Source organism: Cuculus canorus, chromosome 1 (assembly GCF_017976375.1).
Source record: "Cuculus canorus isolate bCucCan1 chromosome 1, bCucCan1.pri, whole genome shotgun sequence".
In the NCBI taxonomy this organism is placed as follows: Eukaryota; Metazoa; Chordata; class Aves; order Cuculiformes; family Cuculidae; genus Cuculus; species Cuculus canorus.
This window is the reverse complement of record NC_071401.1, coordinates 17,330,388-17,344,270: the sequence shown is the minus strand read 5'-3', so window position 1 is coordinate 17,344,270 and position 13,883 is coordinate 17,330,388. Positions and strand designations below refer to the sequence as shown.

The following is a 13,883-nucleotide window of genomic DNA, read 5'->3' as shown; positions in this document are numbered from 1 at the left end:
TGCTGAGAAAGTTTCCTTGTTTATGCCTTAATTGCCGCCTCCGCACAGACGGATCAGCTCGAGGTCATGCTGGCAGGTGATGTGAGGAATGCAAGGAAGCTGTCACCTGAGCAAGGCAGGTCACAACAGCAAGAAGGTGCAGAAAACATACGAATTACCATTTCTCACGTGACCAATGCATCCATGACACATCCTGCCTGCAGGCTCTGCATGCCCTGGGAAGCAATTAGCGCAGAGAGTGTTTTCCTAGCAAAACTCTGGTTCAAATTCACTGAGAATCAAGAAAAGGCTTTCCTACAGCCTTTGGATCAGACTTTGAGTGGCCACCATGTTTCGGGCAAATGTTGATATCAGGAGACAGAAGAATAGCTACTTTGAACAAGAGGTGCATTTTGGTGTAAAGAATTACCTCGCTGTCAGCTGCAGGTCCAGCTGCCTGGACAACTGAGGGAAAAAGAGAGATTCAAGTGGAACTGCAAGCTGACACATAAAGGTGTAGATGCTAGTGGGAGGTAAGGATCTATTGTGAAGCCCCAGATCCTGAGAAAGGCTCCTCAGTCTCTAGCCATGGATGCAACACTGCGCAACTAAACAACAGCCTTCACGGGTTGATCTAGGGAACATGTTGATTCTTCTCTAGCTATTTCTGCAGTGTTCAGCCTTCTAGTGATGAAAGCCACGGGATTAGGTACTAATTAGATTTGAGGGTACTCCCATCAGGCTTCTCCTTCTGGTGGGCGGATGCTGTTCCCAGGGAATACCTGGCAGTTTGTTGTTGTTTTGTGTTGGGGTTTTTTTTTTTCCTTCAAAAAGGGATGTTCCAGGGATGTCCAAATCCACAAAATTCCAGCTACTTGAAGTAAAAGCCACCTTTCCTACACAGAACATCAATGTCAATCTGCTAATCAATTAATCAAATAACTATAGGGAGAGAAGACTGCAGGCACCAAGGTGGCTTGCTGAAGTGAAACAGCTCAGGGTAGGAGCAGTCTTGATGCATTAGATACAAAGCTACTTTGCATTTGTTTCTGAATATTAGTTTTTTTCCATGCAAGCAGCTCAGGCAAGAAAGTGCAGCGCTAATGCACACTGCAATCTGTCATTCTGCAAGTGCAACTGAAACCCAGGGAAATGATGCTCGTAACCGAAACCACCAATAAATAGGGTGTAATCTACTCAACATAAGCGACAGAGAGGTGCCAGGGGTTGCAGAGTAGATAGAGTTTCCAGCCAAAGCTTTCAGTACCCAAAATCAGAGCCTAATTTTCAACAAACCTCAGGTAGAACTTAAAGCTTCTGAAAAATCCAGCTTGTCCCTGAAAACTGAGCACTTAAACCACTTCCTAGGCTCTCCTCATTGCTCAGGTTGACTACTAATCAGATAAAAAATGTAAACACTGTTGTTTCTTTTGACACAGCTAAAAAGACCTCACTGGCCAGAGCCCCAGCAGTATGAAATGATCGAGATACAACTGATTTCAGTGTAAATTGCTGATTTTCATACGCTGAGAATCTGGGCGCCACGAAATGCTGAGGTGGTGATCTCTCAGGAGGCTGGCTCTGAAGGGTTTTAAAAGACAGCAAGTGAAAGGAATGTGATCCTTTGTGTCTTCCTCTGCCAGAAGCTGCAGGCATTAATCACAGCCTGTGATGACAGCTCCAGGCTGTGCTATCCTGTCTGCCTTTGCAAAGCACCATACAGGTGAGTGAAAGGACCATGAAGACCTAACTCCAGCTGCAGGAATTCAGGGCTTGTTTGGTGCTCTGCATGTTACACAAATTCTTTCATATTAGGATAAGATAGACAATTCCCCAGTGAGTGTGACACCATATGTGTGTTCAACTACACCGAGGGTGCAAGAGTGTAACACTGAGCTGACCCATAGCTTCACAGGAACCTAAAAACAATGCAGGCATCAGGGTGTGATTTTTAAACAGAGCTCAAGACAAAAGCTAAAGCTTGCAAAAAAGCAATGAGCCCGTGGTATGATGCACTTACCACCCAGGCATATTGCAAGGCAATGCCCGAGCATTTCCTGGCCTCCCCCTGGACACCTGCACAGATCAAAGGAGAGCTGGAACCATGAGGTGAGAGAGAAGCATGAAAATCCTAGAATGGGAGTTCACTATTACACATCTCTTTGTGGCTGTCTGCACCAAATTAACACACGTTGCCCTCCCATGAGTGACAGTGTTGTCATTTAGGTGACTTTGCGGTTCTCAACCTTTTTTTTTTGTGCTAAGGCCCATCTGACACCCAAACTGGAACTGAGCTGTTCAGGTGCAGACATAGCATTTGATCAAATCAACCGAGATCACCTCCGTGCCTATGGGAACAAACAGGTGCTTCCAAGAGCTGATTCACTCAAGTCTGTTGGAGGGCAGCATACTTTCTCCTCATTGACTACCAAGGAAGCCTGAGAGGACTGGTTTCATTCAGATGTCCCCTTCATTCTCCCATCCTTGTACTCCCTCACCAGCTGGCAATATGTTTAAAGACCCCTTAGCTGGCTCTGTGGGACTGGTTTGGTCTTCACATCACCATTTGAAGGGTCTTGGTAGCAATACTGCTGGGAGAGACACCTCATCTGAATGAGTCCCCATTGAAAAGGCTACATTTGAGTACGAAACCACAGAAAAATTCCTTCTCTGGAAAGTCAGAAAATCAATATGTAGCCTCTGTTCATCTGAGAGTAGTCAGGAAATGGGCATCAATTTTTTAAGCCTTCAGCAGGAAGTTCAATAGATTTGCCAGGCATTCAATCCCCCCAAAAGGCCTGGCAGGTAGAGAAGTTGAACAAAAGACCTGACCTTTTATCCCTCCCTGTGTTTTCATATAGCCAGAGCAGAACAATGGACCACTGTGGCATCCGATCCCAGCTTGCTGCAGAGGGCTCAGCACAGCCTCCCGAGGAGGCAAGTTCCTTTTGTGCATCAGCCTCTGTTGGCGACTCAGTATCTTTCAACAGCCACAAATATTAATCAAATAAAGTATCCTTTTGCAAAGCGGTCAGCTGTAATTTCAGCATAATCCAGACCTAGCAGGCTGAGCTGATCTCAGCAAAATACTACACTTGCATGCTGGCCAAACTGTGTTTGCAATTTGTTTCCATCTCTTCTCTATCCATTTGTGATTGACCCCTGTCTTGCTAGGGTCTACACATGGGGCCCAGCAGACAACAACAACAAATTAGAAATGAAGTCTATATTTGAAACTGAGAGCGACTCTTCTCATGAACATGCTCTCAAGACTCTCCTCCTTGGAGTAGGGCTGTCCTGCACGGTACTGGGCTGTACGGAAAGTCCCCTTGCTGGTCCTGAGCATACCAAGAGATCCACACAGCACTCAGAGCTCAGATTCTGCCCACTCACGTTCATGAAACCCCAAATAGCGTTGGCTGATCAGACCAGTGGAGCCACCGCAGGCCTGTTCCTTCATGGCTGAACACCTGCCATTGACAGAGCAACGTACACACATGTGGTGGTTTGTTTCAGGCTGATGTGTTTTACCATGAATGCATGCATTTGGGAGGAGATTAATTTGTGGCATGTTCTGTTTTGAGCTAGGTTCAGGAGACAGCAACGTTCTCAACCATCTGGGCCCTGCTAGACCTGCAGCTGAACTACAGCCATTAGCCCTTAGAATCATAGAATCGTTTGGGTTCATCTAGTTCTAACCCCCCTGCCATGGGCCGGGACATCATTAGCTCGCATGCAGGTTTAATCCTTTGGTTGTATTGCTCAGGCAGCTACAAAGACTGCATCTATAATCTGACAATAACATCATGAAGACCCAAGGGAAGGTGTACACATATGTATACATACCAAATACAGAATTTTATGTATATATATATAAACCCCTATATATACACCCTGGCCAATCCTATATTACTTGCTCCAGATAAGAAGGCGATGTTATGAGGGAGATTGGGCTGGATCATCCCCTTGGCCTTCCAACCCTTCTGTCTTATGGATCTACAACACCATAGGCCTTGCTCCAAGTCAGAGGGAGCATTGCACCTGTTACAGGCTGGGACCAGCACATCAAAATGAAATTTATGGGGTGTCAGGTAATTTGTCCTATGGCGCACTTGAGCTTGCTCCTGAAGCAGTTTCAGAGGGATTTAGGTACCTGGGCTCTTTTTAAGTCCCATGAAGTACTCCCTTTTAAAACAGTTTCTAGATGATCTGCCATCACCCCAACAATATATGGCAGAAGTAAGATCTGAATGTCCGACTAATCTCAGTCCAGTAACGTAATTACTAACCCACTGTGTCTATTTTTTTTTGCTACAAGAAAAGTTCATTAAGGATAGTCTTTGCAGGCACTGTTTTAGTAATCACTCCAGCAAGTTATTATGCTGTGTTAGTCCCTCCTGAATCCCAGCTTGTTTATGGAGGAGGGGACACTAATACTATCCTCATTTCACACTGAGGGAAACTCAGGTATGGAGGAAGGAAGTGACTTTCCCCAGGGTCATGCAGGAGAACCAGGAAGGTGCAATGTGCCTCTTGCAGACAACCACGTCTGTGCCTATGACTCCAGATTAAAATCCCTTTAATAAAGGCAGCTACCTTGCTCTTCTCTGTCCTTAAATTGTCCTAATAAGCGACTGTCTCACCCTCTATTCTTGCTGGTCCCTAATGGTGTGGTCTCTCTTCTTTTAGAGCTATCAGAGCTGGAAGGAGCAGGGCTCCTGCAAAGTCTTATAATGCTATGAGGTTTTTTTTTTTTCTCAGTGGGAACACCTTTGCTGGAATTTTTGATGAAATCTTCCCTCCACCTGCTCTGACACTATCATCTTATCTCTCACGGTCCTGGAGAAATTTAGAACAGCCTCTCAGAGAAGCTAGGGTCAGCCTCCAAATGCAGGGACTAGTAGGATTAAGTGGATTCAAATCAGAAGATACCAACTCTGCTATATCCTGCTAAGATTCCTGATGAGGGTGTTTTGCTTTAAAAGGGACTCTACAAATCAAGTATAGACTCTGGTTTGCCCTTTCAGATGGTGCAATCACCATCACACCCCTCAGGGCAATATGAGGCAGTTCTGAGAGACATCAGCTCTGTAATAACCTGGACAAAAGGGGGATAGATGCTCCCTGACTCATTGGCTGCACGTGCAAAATCTTATCCTACTTTTGCAGCTGGTGAAACTGAGTCATGAGGACTGTTTGCTGCTTCATCTACTGCTCTTCACATTTCGGTTGTATCTTGAGTTGTTAGGTGTGCTGCAGCAGTTGGGATGCACTGCACTCGCAAGGGCATCATCTGGCTGAGCTGAAGGTCTTTTCCAAAGCAGAGTTAAACTAAAGCACGTACAAAAGGGTAGATTTAGATTACATATTAGGAAAAAATTCTTGACAGTGAGGGTGGTGAGACACAGGAAACAGTTGCTCAGAGAAATTGTGGATGTTCCATCCTTGGAAGTATGGCCAGGCTGGATGGAGCACTGAACAACCTGAGCAGGTGGTTTGGAACAAGATGATCTTTAAGGTCTCTTCCAAACCAAATCATTCTATGACCTATGATACGTTAGGTATTGCACAGGCATAAAGTAAAAGTCAGTGCATCCCCAAGCAACCTGGATGAGTGAAAGAACTCCAGGAGGTGAAGTGACTTTGCTCCATGCCAAGTTCCCATCTGGTGAAAAGCAGAGCCAGAAATAATGGTATAAGTCCCTCTGCAAGCAGCGGAGCTAACAAAAGCCTCATTTACAAGTATGAAACTTGAAATAATAAGATTTCTTGACAGTCAGTAGGGCATAGTCCCCCCAAGAAGCCTTTCCTGCAGGTAGGACATTCAGGACAGCTTTCTCACCCTACCTGGGCTCTCTTGTGTCCAACAGTAGTTGGCATCATGATGCAGGATGCTAGTTTTCTCCTACTGGCCTGTGTATTTTATGAAGTACCTAGGAACTCTATTTCCTTGTCAAAGCTCTATCAAAACTGGAATGAGCTTGGTTGACAAACTACAGTGATTAGGTGACACATCTAGAGAGACAGGCAGTGTGACCAGAGAAGCGTTTTTTCCTATGGAAATCAGATTAGATGAGCAAGTCAGCTCTAATTGGGTACTCGATTTATTCCAGTTTTAACAACCTGCTCTATTCCCGCCGTTGTTTGCAGTATTGTGAGATATTCCTCCAAGGAAAGGGGTGGCTGTTGGCATTTGTGATTTGCTCTTAACTACAAGTAAGAAATGGATGTTTGCTGGAGACAAGTCTCACTCCCTGGGCTGAGTTCAGTGTCACAGCTGCACCTGAAAAGCTTGGCTTTTGTTCCAGCCCTTTTTATTTAATATCTTCCCTGACTGCTGACCTCAGCACTGGAAGGACAGGACCTGGTTTGCTACTCCACACAGGAGTGTGCTGTGCAAAACACAGATAGAACAGGGCACTTTGGGAGATCCAGAGGGTTAATTCCAGAAGCAATACGGTTGCACAAAGAGCTTTCACGCTCTGTTATCCACCACCTTAATCTGTACCGGTACAACTAATCTGAATGAACAGCAGTCCTGATATGGCCCATTACTACATCCCAAACTGACATAGCTCTCACAGCAATTTAGTCAAGATCACCAGGTGCTCTCTTGTCCATTTCCTGATGCTTTGCGTGCAGGCATGACATTTAACAGCAAAGAAAGCAACATCTAAGTGCCTTTCTGGGGTAACACAGATGCACTTTCAGAAACTCCCCTCACCATGGGACAAGCACCTGCCTAATCACCCACAAGAACTGGTAGCACCACCAGGGAAAGCTTCCCTGGTGTCATGCTGAAGAGGAGTAGTTTCTCATACGAGACGGATAGTGTCCTTGCAGTATACTTGGTCTGAGAGACCTCCTCAGCATGACAACAGATTGGGCTGACCGACTCATTAATTGTTTACAAGTCTCGGTGTACCACTTTACTGAATTACATAAAAGATCTGATAGTATAGTTCCTGCTGTGGATCCTGATCCCTGGGTGGGCTGTACCTCAGCACCTCAGTGCTCCGAGATAGCTGGTAGCTTTGAAAGCCTGCAGAAGTGAAAGGAAATCGTAAAGGGCTGTTGGAGATTTTTATCTATACTTTTCTTGGCTCAAGGATGCTGCAGCACCACAAGCCTGGCAAGGGGCATGTTTGAGAGCTCTATCATTAACACTCCTGACAGCATATTTGGACTTTCAGTAATTCCAGAAGTACAATATTCTCTCATGTCTTTTCCAGTGATCACTCTGGGCTCTTGCAGCTCCCCAGCACAAAAAACCATGCATAAAGCCAACTACGCCTGACCTTTTCCTGGGCTTTACTTCCAAAGACAGACTACAGAAGTCTGGGTTATCCTGGCTTTGTTGTTCCACTGGGATTAAAGGCAGCCAAGAAGCTGAACAGAGGAACTAAACAGCAAACAGGGACAGTCTTGTTTACTCTGACAGTCCTCTGTGTGCAACTTCTCAATGGGCTTGAGGAAGGCTCTTGCACAGAGGTTACAGATGAAATAGCCACTCCCTTTATTTCTCCAGATAGAAACTTTCTGGAGGCTGTAGGAGAGACAAACCCAGTGCGTGTGGTTTCTGGAGTTCATCTCAGCCCAGGTTAAGTCTGCTGGCCCTGATGGCACTCATCCAGCAAAGCAGAGGGGTGAGAGGAAGCCTGACAGAAATAGCCAGGGCAACAATATAGCCAATAGCAACCAATGCTGATGCCGGAAAACACCTAAAGGCTTGCACAGAAGAGGCAAGAGGTTTGATGCTTTCCACCGAGGCTTGCAGGACTCCTTCCAACTCACTACAACATGCATTTACTGTACCCCTCTGTCCTCGTGGAGGAGTCCTGCATGTCCCCCTGACACTCAGTCAGGTGACGGGACCCCAGCTCTGATGACAGGAGATGTCACAGTTTGTGCGTGTTCTCTCCGTTCCCTTTCAGGTCCACTATTATGGCGAAGCTCTTTGGTACCATATGAGCTCAGTGGGACCTTTGCCCAAACTCAGTGTCACTAGGAGGCAACGAATTTTCTTGTCCCAGCCTCTCTGAGCCTAAATTAAAAACTCCCCCCCCACACCGGTACTCACTGGGCAAATGGAAAATCATGTTATTGGCTTTCAAAGGAAACCTCAGCCTAACAACAGCATGGGTCAGCCCTGGCATTCACAGGAAACCGCCTGCAAACCCTGGCCTTTCTAGCCATGATCTAGCTGATCACCAGCTTTGTGGCAATCTTAGCGTGAGATCTGATACAAAACCTGGAAAAAAATCCCATTAAGCTATGAAGCTCTTCTCTACATTTACCAATATGAAAGTATTTTCAATAAAAAAGGAAAACAACAGGATTTATTTTCCTTGGCCCACCCAATACATGGCACTGCTACTAAAACGATGACGTTGATACCTTATCTTCTTCAAGATACCTAAATGGTACAGCGAGGCAAATATCTTAGAAAAACTGTTTCAAGGAGGATCTCAGTAGAAGCATGAGTTCATGAGCTCTGCATAAAAAAGATCATACTAGATCCAGCTTGTAGGCTGCCCATCTATTGTATTTCTCTGACAGTGGACAAGAGAATGCCTAAGGCGCAGTATAAAAGCAGGGTGAAGATTCAGTGGCACCACTCTGTAATACTTTCCCAGATACTAATAATTTTCACCTCAAGAACTTCTAAAGCCAAAGAAGTATAGCTTTTGTCTTTAAGATATATATTTTACAGCATCTGAGAGACTTTTCATCAAGGAATTTGTTCAAGTGATTTTTTTTAACCCTTCCATAATTTTAGGATCTACAAGGTCCTGCAGTAAGGAGTAACACAGATGCTGAGTTTTGTGAACTTTTTTGCTTTTAACTTGTTCTCTGTTAGTTTTATTTGATGCTCCCTAATTTTTATATTGCAAAGGAAAACTAAGGAAAACCATCCTTTTGCCTTCACCATGCAAGCGTGATTTTCCAGGATCCATAACATATCTTGCTCCCATCTCTTTTCAGCTTGGAGCCTTAATCCAAACAAACCTTCCCAGAATGGAAGCTGTTCCAGACCTCTGGTGATCCTTCCTCTCCCTGAATCCTCACAGCTGACCTACATAATTTCGGAGATGGAGGGACCAAAGCAGCACACAGTATCTAGTACAGGCATGCCAGGCACTCACAGAGGTGCAATGCTCTTTCAGTCTTCATTCCCCTCCTGTCATCTCCTCTGTGGTTTTTGTTTTGGATTACTTGAAATGAAAGAAGTCACCAGAGGAGTGAAATGTGCACCCTGGGCAATGACAGGCACCCTAGGGAACACACAAGGGCTCAGTTCCAAGTGATGGGCCCTGATCTCAAGCCTAGTGCAGCCCAGGTAGTGCTCAGAGCACCTTCTTCTTATGCCTTGGTGTCTTGGGCACGTGAGTTCTGCTCAGCATTTGCAAATCTCTCTCAGGTGGAAAGCATTTCACAGCTGCAACCTGCAAGCGCTATGAGACTAAGCCATAATATTCCTAAAAGTCTTTCCATTTACAAGCTGCTGTTGACAGCTGCCTTCACCTAGGCACTGTAGATACTTGTAATTTTCTATTTATCCCCCTTTGCTAACCTTCATGTTGTGCCCATCTTCTTTCCAGATCTGTCACAAGCCCAGATTTATCTTGCCACTTCCAAAATAAGGAACCCCTGCAGTGAGTGGCTTTGTTTCCTGGGGTGAAGCCCCTCCCAGCACAGCTTCCGCTGTACAACCTGATGTCAGATGGAAAGAGAGAACAACTCGTGCACAGGGCAAGACTGGCATTGACAGAGGCTCAGTTCTGCCAATGCTCAATGCATGTCTTCTTGCAAGTTTTCCTTCCTCCACATATTTTAAAGTTGGTGGCCTGGCTGCTTGTGCAGCAACAACAGCAGTGGTAACCCCCAGCCAAGGCAGCCTGTAACTCTATAATCAAGCTAAAGTGTAAGTTCTAACTCCTTTCGTGCATGTTGAAGCTGTATTCAGGTCACCTGCACCCCAAGCAAACACTGGCTTATTACACCAGGTTAAATGCAGGAAAGTGGATGGCAGCAGTTGAACCAACATGCTGTGAAAAGAACTTTCTAGGACTGAGGTCAAGAAAAGCTCAATGCTTTTCTCAGGTTGCTCTGAGACTGCCAATAGGATCAACCACTCAGTTTGAAAATTCCAGCTGGGCTAAGGTGGAAGTTGTTACCTAGATGATCAGGCTGGGTAGGTCTGGGTAGCACTCAGTCAATGGTGCCAAGAAATTAAGGGGTTCCCAGAGATTTTGGGCGGATTTTCAACTTTTGCATATTTATTTGGCAGTTCAAACGCCTGCTTTTGATTGGATTTCCTCACATGCCACTCCCCTTGCAAAAGAGGAACAACTGCAGTTTGCTCTCTCCCAGTATCCTGACTGCAAAAGCTTTTCATTAACAGGGGTGCTGTGCACAGCTCCAGGCACAGTGAGGTTTGAGGGTGCTACCTTGAGACGGAGGGACAGCCTAAGCATAGACACTGCTGGGGTGGTCCTGTGCTGGAAAGCTGTCTGGCTCAACACATCAGTTTGGCTGGAGGACCAGACCATCACAAACACACGGGCTCATCCCATATCAGTTGCCCCTTGCACGTTGCCTACCAGAGAGGAACGTTTCACGGTGCAAAGCTCTCTCACGCACTGTCTCCACATCCTGCCAGCCCCTTGGTACAGTGACACTCATTCCACTCTGCTTCAGGAGCAAGAAAACTCTGTCTCTGCCTCAAGCAAACAATAAAAGTGCCCGTTTTTCTTCTCACTTTTCTTCTCACCCACAAATGGGACCAGCAGAGCTGATCTGGCAGCAAGTGGAGGTAAGCAACAGCACCGTGTCAGTAAGGACAAACTAAACCATGCCTGGGACAGAGAGTGCCTGAAGCTGCCTCTCCCATCAGCCCCTTTCTGCTGTGCTTGGAGGCTGTTCTCTGTGGCTCCAGGAAGGGCTTTGAAAAAAAAAACCTACGAGCTGACAATGCCTTCATTAATCACAGTATAATCCTTTCCATGGCAACCCAAGGATTGCGAAGTCACAAGTTAGCAAGCGTAAGACAGAAACACTGTACAGCAGCACCCTGTCCATGGAAACTTAATAGTGAGTGAGATAAACTGACTACTCTGAAGAGAGGAAATGAGTTAGAAATAATACTGCCTTGGAAAAGAGGTTCATCCCTGTGCTGGATTCAGATCTCATACACATTGGTGTCAGTGGGGAGATGCTGCAACTTCAGAGAGTACCTCCAGTCTCACTTCAAAAAGCCCAAGAAGATTTTGCCTCTATATCCTCCATTTTACAGAAGCGCAAACCTTTCAACAAGGTCAGGCACAAAAGACAGTTTGTCACTAACACATCACCATGATTCAAACGCTGAACACGGTTTATACAAATGTATTTGGAAAACGGGGGAGCTCAGAGATTGTAAAGCCATGGGTGAAGACAATTAGAGCATCAATCGACAGTAGGGAAGCACTGCTTAGTTTTGCCTTTGTTTATCCCTCTTCAGTTGTCCCTTGGATAGTTTAGATACAGAGTAGGGGAGGAGACTTGACAGGGTCTCACAGGGGTGCAGGTTTTGTCTGAAGCTTTGGCAAAGAACAGGCCAAACCTACAAAACCATTCCAACCTTCGCACCACCACTGTTGGGACCTTGCACCTCACTTCATGGGAACAGAGATAAGACCCACAGCAGCATACAGTGGAAAAGGAGGGGAGAGGAGTCAGCTTGCAACACGAACCATGTCCTCAACATCTTGATGCAAAGCACAGGTTAACACCAAGGGGTTGGTTCTTGGACGTCCTTTTGCTCAGACTAGAGAAAAGCACTCTCACACCAACACAAAAGTCTGGGGCTGTGAGAAGACCACTTCCAACTCCTGTCACCTTCTTCTGCACGGGCAATTTAGCAGCCAGAGGCAACCAGGCAATCTTAGACCCAATGGCTTTTTGCCTTTCAAACTCTCCCTTCATATTGCCTAAAAGACAGGTTCTCCACCACACATCCCATTCTCCCTGAAAACGCCAAGAGATGCCAGTTACACCTTCATTAGGATATCATGACTGTATCTAGTAAAGCCTTGGAATATTCTTTGGTATTGAGCTCAGCTGGTCCAACATAGCCCATGCACATTAACACTGTACTCCCAAACCAGGCAGCAAAATGTAAACTGCTTTGTGGAATTTGCCCATTCCAATGCTGGCTCTCAGTCCCTGCCCAGTCTTGGCTCTAATAGTTTAAAATGCCCAGGAAGGTTTTGGACTTTGCTTATCAGCACCAGTGTGACCCAGGAAAGACACCACCAAAACACAGTCTGGACCCAGACTGTGCTATGCTGCAACCAAAGGAAATTCCTGCTGCTCTCTGAAGAGCAGCACCAGCTGACTGAGAGCAGGTTATGCTTTAACTGCCCAAGTGGTGGATTTGGAGCTGGATGAGAGCAGAGAGAAGACGAGATGATCCCAGGACTGATTGGGTTTGAGGAGCATTGGGGGTCTTGTGCCAGCAGGTCCGTGCAGCAAGGCACTTCCCCAACAGCCCCTCCCCATCACTTCAAGACGTATCCCTGAATATGAAAGGGCTCTTCTCCCCATCACTTCAAAATGTATCCCTGAACTACAAGAAAGCTGGGGAGGGGCTGTTCACAAAGGCTTGTAGTAATAGGATGAGGGGGAACGGGTATATACTGGAGAGGGGCAGATTTAGGCTAGACATAAGGAAGAATTTCTTCACCATGAGGGCAGTGAGGCGCTGGCACAGGTTGTCCAGGGAGGCTGTGGCTGCCCCATCCCTGAAGGCATTCAAGGCCAGGTTGGATGGGGCCTTGGGCAGCCTGATCCAGTGGGAGGTGTCCCTGCCCATGGCAGGGGGTTTGGAACTAGGTGATCTTTAAGGTCCCTTCCAACCCAAACTATTTTATGATTCTATGATTCTAATATGGAAGGGCTCTTCTCCCCATCACTGATTCAACACGTATCCCTGAATACAAACGGGCTGCAGAGAAAAGGAGCGGGGGGCTGCCCACCACAGCACAGCTCACTGCTAGCTGACCCAAGCTAAATTAAGCAGCCGACAGAAATTACCCAGGCACTAATCCCTACCGCAGGAGACGAGATGGGCATTTCTGTCAGGTCTGCGTCGTCTGCCCCGCTCCCACCGAACGCAGCCCCTTCCTCAGATTCGATGCGGGCGCGGAGGCAGCTCGGTGCCCTGCAGACCCGCCGGAGATCCCCCGCTCCATCCCCGACCTCGCCGCATCCCCCCGAGAGCGACTCCCCGCTGTCATCCCCCGCTCCGGCTGCACCCCGAGCCGCCCCAGCCTTACCTCAGCGGGGCATGGCCGCGACGGGGCTGGGGAAGGGCTGGAGCCGCGCTGCCTTCGGCACCGAGCGAGGGCAGCGCCTGCCCTGCCCGCCGCTGAGCTTCTTAGCGGGGGAGGAGCCGCGCTCCAGCCAGCCCCTGGCGGGGGTGGGCGAGAGTGGGGGAGAGCGTGTCTGGTACCTCTCACCCGAGGGCACCGCTAGCGCCGCGGTCTCCAAGCATCCCTGCACCGCAAAGATGCGCACTCCTGCATCCTTAGAATCATAGAATCACCAGGTTGGAAAAGACCTCTTGGATCATCGAGTCCAACCATTCCTATCTGCCACTAAACCGTGTCGTTGAGCACCTTGTCTGTCTTTTAAATACCTCCAGGGATGGTGGCTCCACCACCTCCCTGGACAGCCTCTGCCAGTGCCCGATAACCCTTTCTGTGAAACATTTTTTCCTGCTATCCAGTCTGACCCTCCACTGGTGCAGCTTGAGGCCATTCCCCCTTGTCCTGTCCCCTGTCACTTGGGAGAAGAGGCCAGCACTCTACTCTCCACAACCTCCTTTCAAGCAGTTGTAGAGAGCAATAAGGTCTCCCCTC

At 47.2% G+C, this 13,883-nt stretch overlaps 1 protein-coding gene across 4 annotated transcripts in view; it reads right to left on the bottom strand.

Annotated features, from left to right (window-relative positions):
- MYO7A (myosin VIIA) overlaps positions 1–13,400 on the bottom strand; it is a 101,851-nt gene extending 88,451 nt beyond the window's left edge. For all 4 annotated transcript variants that reach the window (XM_054069644.1, XM_054069655.1, XM_054069666.1 and 1 more), the window contains exon 1: positions 13,299–13,400. The gene's annotated coding sequence lies outside the window, so the exon portion shown is untranslated. The remainder of the gene's footprint in view (positions 1–13,298) is intronic.
- Between the last annotated feature and the right edge of the window lie 483 nt (positions 13,401–13,883).